This window comes from Scylla paramamosain, chromosome 2, assembly GCF_035594125.1.
Source record: "Scylla paramamosain isolate STU-SP2022 chromosome 2, ASM3559412v1, whole genome shotgun sequence".
Lineage (NCBI taxonomy): Eukaryota > Metazoa > Arthropoda > Malacostraca > Decapoda > Portunidae > Scylla > Scylla paramamosain.
Window position 1 is genome coordinate 7,975,001 of NC_087152.1, and position 7,500 is coordinate 7,982,500.

General features: G+C 42.3%; 1 long non-coding RNA gene across 2 annotated transcripts in view; it reads left to right on the forward strand.

Moving 5' to 3' along the window:
• Positions 1-2,636: 2,636 nt before the first annotated feature.
• LOC135109573 (uncharacterized) overlaps positions 2,637-7,500 on the forward strand; it is a 40,477-nt gene continuing 35,613 nt past the window's right edge. The window contains exons 1-2 of one of the 2 annotated variants that reach the window (XR_010272771.1): positions 2,637-2,928; positions 3,020-3,176. This is a non-coding gene — a long non-coding RNA (uncharacterized LOC135109573). Of the gene's footprint in view, positions 2,929-2,993; positions 3,177-7,500 lie in introns of both variants that reach the window. The other variant, XR_010272773.1, reaches the window with a different exon arrangement.

Sequence of the window (7,500 nt, forward strand, 5' to 3'; positions counted from 1 at the left end):
GACAGCTCTTTTTTTTCCTCTCCTCACATATCCCCCTCGTCACAACCCTTCTCTCTTCCTCTCCCCCTATCCCATCCACACACCTCCCTTCATCTCCCTTTCATTTCTATTTCCAAACATTTATTTCCTCTTCCATCACTCATCCTCCCTGTCTCACTTCCTTCTCGCAGCTCTTTTTTTTCCCGCGCTTTCCACATTTCTTTCTCATCTCTATTTCTCGTGCTCACACCATTCTCCCTCCCTCTCTCTCTTTCTCCCTCTCTCCCTCGCCTGCCGCCTCTCACAGCATTCATGACGCTCGAGACAAATTGGAACATTCCTCATCTCAAAGCACTCACCAAACTTAATTAACTCTTGGTTTTCCTAACTGAGGATCACCCCGTCCTAATCTGCCTCACGCGCTCACCTTCCCTACTCCACCTCCTCCTCCTTTGCCACCTCCACTCCGCCTTCTGCGTATACTTCTTCTTCATCTGTCCTTCTTTCCTGTCTGCCCGCATTTCTTCTTATTTTCTTCTTTTCATTTGCCATTTTTGTTTAGTTTCTTCTTTTATAACTTTCTCATTTCATTCATTCTTTCTTTCTTTGCATTTTTTATTTCCTACCTCCGTCTCTGCGCGTTCTTCTTAATTCTTCATTTTCTTGCTTTTTCTTCGTCCCTCGTTTCCTTCTTTTTTTTGCGTTATATTTCTTAATTTTTCTCCTCCATTTTCATCAATTTATTCTTTTTCTTTTTGTATTTTCTTCCTATTTTCTTTCTTTCACTTTTTTCTTCTTTTGTGTTCATCTTCCTTCCTTCCTTCCTTCCTTCCTTCCTTCTTTTCTTTCTTCCGTCATTCTTTCCTTCCTCTGTTACATCTTTATATATCTTCTCTCGTTCGTTCGTTCCTTCGTTCCTTCCTTCCTACCTACCTTTTCGTGGTCGTTATGCTCGTCATACTTCTCGTCCTTTCTGTCCTTCTCCTTCTCCTCCACCCCTTCCTCCTCCTCCTCCTCCTCCTCCTCACCTCAGCGCCTCGTTCGTCCTCCCGTCTCCCTTTCTTTGTGCGGTGGCTGTGAGTGTTTTTAATCCTTTGCCTTTTTTTTTTCCATTTAAATGCAGATTAGGCTGGAGTGCGCGTGGCTAAGGGGAAAAAAAATAAAGTGAAGTCAAAATAGCGGTGGTACTGATGTGTGTGTGTGTGTGTGTGTGTGTGTGTGTGTGTGTGTGTGTGTGTGTGTGTGTGTGTGTGTGTGTGTGTGTGTGTGTGTGTGTAGCGTTGAGTGTTGAAAATGCATATGCGAGTATGTACAGTATGTATATTCGTGTGATGTCTATATAATGTATGATATTATGCAATGCATCACGTTAATTGCTTTGAAAAACCTGTGTTCATTTTCATGGGTTTGTTAGTCTTTGTTGTTGGTTGTTGCTGTTATACGAGTATGGTAGTGGTTGTTGTTTTGGTGGTGGTGGTGGTGGTGGTGATGGTGCTTACAGTAGTAGTAGAAGTAGTGGTAGTAGTAGTAGTAGTAGTAGTAGTAGTAGTAGTAGTAATAGTAGTAGTAGTAGTAGTAGTAGTAGTAGTAGTAGTAGTTGTTGTTGTTGTTGTTGTTGTTGTTGTTGTTGTTGATGTTCTTACATGGCAATAGTTGTTTTTGGTGGTGGTGGTGGTGGTGATGGTGATGGTGGTGATAGTAGTAGTAGTAGTGGTAGTAGTAGTAGTAGTAGTAGTTGTTGTTGTTGTTGTTGTTGTTGTTGTTGTTGTTGTTGTAGTTGTAATAGTAGTAGTAGTAGTAGTAGTAGTAGTAGCAGTAGTTGTTGTTGTTGTTGTTGCTGTTGTTGTTGCAATAGTAGTAATAAAAGAAGTAGTAGTGGAAATAACAGCAGCAGTATTAGGAGAAGGAGAACGTAGGCAGAGTAGTAGTAGTAGTAGTAGTAGTAGTAGTAGTAGTAGTAGTAGTAGTAGTAGTAGTAGTAGTAGCAGGAGCAGCAGCAACAGCAGCACTAGCAACAGTAGCAATGGCCAGCAGAATCCGTGCCATTGAATACTGGCTGTGGTTTTCCTTCTGGTCTGGTGACTGTTGGTGGCGCTAACGATGAAGTGTGGCCAGTGTGGCACTCTCGGTGGCGGTGTGTTGCTGGGTGCTGTTATGTGCTGCTGTGCTAGTGTGACGTGTATGTTTGTCAATAACGATGGTTTTGATTACGCCATCATATTCGTCCATGCTGTAATGTAGATAATAACGTCACGTGTTACTGTGCTCGCTGATAAGAATTGATAGCAGTTCATCCGTTTTTCAGTCTCATTTCCAGCACTACGTTGGTGACCCTGTGGTGGTGCCGGCGGCCGCCCCGCCACTCGGCCAGTCAGCAGGTCGTCTCGCCGCTCTGCCTGCCTCCGTCGCCGCCGCCGCCGCCGCTGCCAGCCGTCGGCCAGTCAGTTCACTCTAAAGTGATCTACTTTATTTCAGCTGAACTCAGACATTGGACGGCCAGCACCTCTCGTAAATTGATGCACTTTTGGCTGTTAAGGTCCATTGAATTAAAAATATTGGCGCGGAAATTAAAAACAAAAGGCTAATTGCCATACTATTTCTAAATATATTGCCTTTTATTACTGAACGAACTCATTCGAAACTGTCATCAGAAATCACATGAAGTAATTCATGGGTAGAATAGGACAATGGGTTTTCTGCATTGAAATAATATGATTTCTTCGTGCGCGAAACATTCGTTTGATTCCCGCTTTGCGTGGATGAAAACGGGCGGCCATGCATGGTCCGCCTATTCGATACAATAACGAGTCAGTGAAGCGTGATAAGTCCTCCCGAAAACTGCTCAGAAATGGGACTTTGAAACTTCGAAACCCGAAGCGAAGCTTCGACGTGTGTGGCAGCCACCAGGGAGCGCCGCGGTGCGTGGAGGCGGTGGGCGGCGGGGAGGAGGTAAAGGAGTGTGTTTGTAAGAACCTAAAAGCGGTAATGCTGCGTAATTTCAAAGTTTCCTCGAGATGTTCTAAACGAGCTGACTTTGCAGGGTTGCGGTGCTCGCTGGCCAGGACTCAAGACCTCTGGGCCCCCTCTGTCCCGCGGCGCCGGCATGGAGTCGTTAGTGCAGGCTCAAGTACCCACGAGGACGCCTAGAGGAGCGGCACACAAGCCAGCATCATGACCTTCCCGCGCCTTCAGGTTCGGTAAGTGTTCAGACTCAGGCTCGGCTCCATGATGGTATGGCGGTGGCTTGCCGTGATGGCCTGTGTTGAGTATAGATTTTGTGAAGTGTTCCGTGCACTAGAACCAGGCAAAGTGACGGCCATGTTTGGGCTCTCTCTCTCTCTCTCTCTTTCTCTCTGATAGCCGATGTGTTATATAACTGTTCTCTCTTTATGGGAGTCAAATATTTTTCAAGAACGAATTTCTTTCAGCCTAACTGCTGGTGATTGTTTAGATATTGCTAAGAAGTAAGAGTATAAAGGTGCTGGGACTTCTTTAAGTGCCGTAGTCGTGTTATGTGGTAAGGGACGTCGTTGATGTCATCTAGTACCATGATAGATATAAGGTCCCTGTGCTCAGATTTTTCTGTCTTTTTATCTCAGGTACTTTTATCAGGTTGTATTGGAAGCATATGAAAGTTCCAAGGGTGTTTTCGTGATTCTAGTGATAGTGCATCATTTTCATGATTCTAGTGATAGTGTAACAGTTCCATGAGCCTAGTGATAGTGCAACATTTTCAGGATTGGGATAGTGCAACACTTTCAAGATTCTTGTGATAGTTCAACAATGGTTCTGAAACATCAATGTGAAAAATATCCGTGGAAATTCGTCTTGTCATCTCTGTGGCTTTTGAAAACAATCCCAATGGAGTGAAAGCTTTTAAGAGTCCAAGCTTAAACTGTACCACAGTTTTGCTCGAGGATTACGTGGTTCCCAGTACATCACCACTGGATAATTCTTCACAGTAACACCGCACTGTTTTGAGTCACGACATCAATGTCCTTCCACCCATTCTCCCCCTACGATTTTAGGTCCTTTCCCTTAATTGTAATAAATAATAAGTTGTAATAAAGACATTAGGGAGCTTTAAGAGAAACTTAGACGGGTTTATGGATTGGGATGATATGTGGAAATAGGTAAGTATACTTCATATAGGAACTGCCACGTGTAGGCTTGGTCACTTCTTGCAGCTTCCCTTATTTCTTAGGTTAAATTACTAACCTAAACCTCCTCCTAACTTAACCTAACCTTATCTGACTTACGGTAACCTTAATCTACCCCTTCTTATCACAATTCAATGTGAATTTTTTTTTTCACTTTTTTATCTTAATATTCCTCTCTGCAAATTATTTCCCATACCTGCATACTCGTAGGTTTCTTTTCCCTACATTGTTGTTTCTCCTTAACACCGCGGTCCTAACATATACGTAGATATATATATATATAGTGCAGTAGTCGGCAAACCTGAAGCTGATGATCGGAAAAAGGCTTCAAATGCACTTGTTTCACTGACGATCGTCTGCTCTGCTCACCCTAACAAGTGAACCTGACCACTCTCACCTCGAGCCATCGTAAAGGGGACCCGTCATTTACTAATTATCTTTATTTATCACGCTGTGTACAAATCCCCTTCCACTGGACGCGTATTACAAAACCGATAACCGTTCAGAGGCGGCCGCGGGATTCGGGTTGTCGTTGGAATCAATAATGTAATTACCACGCATTACTTATCTGCTCGTTGGTTTGTAGTTTGAAAATTTGCCTCGATAACACTGAAACATTGTAAGGTGCTCCATCACTCCGGCCCGCGATTACCATGTGTTGTGATGAAATGGTAGTGAACCATACAGAAACGGACTATTTGTTTATTTATTTCAGTTTAGTTTTTGTGTTCATTGACAACATAAAAACCTAGTATGTATGTGAAGCTTTCATGAACAAAAAATGTATATATTTATTTAGTGTAGATGAAAATTGCAACGTAGTTGCATTGTAATTACATAATAGCATTTCAGATTTAATACCAAAGGCGTTTAGGAAAAGTTCATAGAAAAATAATAAGACAAAATTTTACCGTTTCTATCTGAACACATTAAAGTTGAAGGCATGAGGAAACTGGTACATGTAAAGTGAAAAGAATATAACGATACCCAGCGAAGTGCCGGTAAATGAGGTAGCTGGTTCAAGCTTGATAAAAAAAAGATTCAATACAGAGAAATTGGCTCGCTTGGAAGAAAACTGGCCTTCCTATGAATGCTAAAAGAATAGACTCAGTAGTCAGGTTATTAGTGCTTAATCACTAGGGAGCTCTTAAAAGATTATCTCAAACCGTCACGTGTAGCCTCGCTGGCTTCTTGTCCTTTTCCTCTTGATATGTTTTTAAGCAAATGGAAACTAACGTTTATTCATCAAAGGAGCTATTTGACCGCCATAACAGGCCCATCTTCCTGCCTGTTGCTTAGTGTATGGATGGATGGATGGACTGACTGATTAATGGGTGGATGGATTGCGTGATTGACTGACTTAACCCTTTCACTGCGACGCAGAACAACAGCACCAGAAGCATGAAGTCTTTTATAAGCATCTAAAAATAAATCAGTTGATTAAAAAGAATAGGTTTTGCAATTTCAACCCAGTTTAAAGGTTGGAGGTTGGCTGTAGAACAAGTAAAGATGGTTCAAAATGATTAGTAATTAAGGAAAAATGTACCAAATAGCAGACAAAGGGTTAAAGGTACCGTAAGGCACCGTCCTACATGGTGACGCAAACGTGAGTCAGAACTGTGTGTTGGAGAACCCATCGATGACTTGCTCAACGCTTCAGTCCATCTCTTAATAGTTCACTTTACCTGTACAGTTTCCTCTCTCTCGGTCTGGCCACAACCACCTCCTACTGCTTCCTCTGCCTTTAGAGTAGTGTAAGGATGCAGAATATCGCAAAGCACGTATGACTGCTTCTAACTCTCAGAATCATGTTTCCCTTTTTTTTTTTTTATGGGACTTTATCACGTGTTGTGAACTTTACCCATTTCTATAATATAAAAGCATGGGACATTTAACTTTCTGGTCTCAAAAGTTCTTTCCTGGCACTGGAGAAACTGGCCACATGCAGGAGAATTGAAACAGTGTGGCAAAAGTATGCATGCGCAGTAACACCTTCAGAATATGCAACATGAAAAGTAATTCTGCATGCAAAAATTCACTTTACAGCTATAAATATTAACGATGTGGGATCCTGTGTAAAAATAACCTGACATTCCAATCATTTCTGTGTGGAGGCAATAGTAGAGAATTCCATGTATTACCAGTGGGTGTTGCAATGCTTGTGTTTCTCTTCTCGATCCCTCACCAAACAACAGACAGAAGCAATGCCATGTTTCCAGAAAGGTTATGATTTTTTTTACGGCATCAAAAGAAAAAGGGGAAAACAAAAGGGAAAAATCTGCTCGAGGTAATTTACGAGGTAACTGTGGTACTAGAATTAAGGAAAGAAAAGCAACTGTGTTTTGCACCGAGCCGTGATTCATAAATAATTAGCAAGGATCCAAACGCTGACTTGATAATTACCCGCTGGTCCTATTCTTTTTTCCAGTTTTTACTTTGGGACTTTGTGATGCTGGTGTTTATTCGTACTGCGTTTACTGTTTTCATTAACATACAGGCCACACCCTTGCCGGGAAAACAGTCTTTTACTTTAAATATTGTGTTCATGAATGAGAACAACAATCTTACTATAAGTTTAAAGTAAAAAAAAAAAAAAAAGTAATATTACGAGACAGTTTATATTTCATACAATGTTTACGGTTTAAGTTACGTCACGTTATCGGTGGGTGGTGAAGATCGCAGAATGAGCCACATGTCATAACAGTAAATACAAGAGGCGCGAGTCACAGCATTGTTCGGCAGGTGGAAAGCGTTGCGGCCTGGCAATGTCGGTACATGAGAGGACTCGCGCCCGTATTCTAAAACACTTTCCTCTCTTACCACGACTGCTTTCAAAAGCCACACAGATTATTAGTCGAATTCTCAAGAGTTTTTCTCCTGTTCACAATGTAATAGTCCCGTCAATCTATCACCAGAACCATAAAAAACACCCATATAAACCCGTGCAACTTTAAACAGAGCCTTTTGAATGTAGTGCAGATGCGACGCAGGGGGTTTGTTCCAGAATATACTTTGTCCTGAGTGACGTGCCGGACGGACACCGAAGCTCGAGGCGGTCACTTAACTCTCGCCAGTGTTTGTTTCCCAGAAAAGGCAGAATAATGCTCACTATGCTTCACGGCCGCTGCCTCTTTCCTGGTGCTTTGGTTGCTCATTATCTTCAAGCAGCGTTGTGTTGTTTCAGGCTTCACGGCATAGAATTGTTGTTGTGTTTGTACGTGAACCAAGTATGTAGTGTTGATGTGACTCGAGTTACCGGAGCTGAAGATGAAATAAGGTCCTGGGAGGCACATTTGTAAGGCGAATCGATACACGCACCACACACACACACACACACACACACACACACACACACACACAC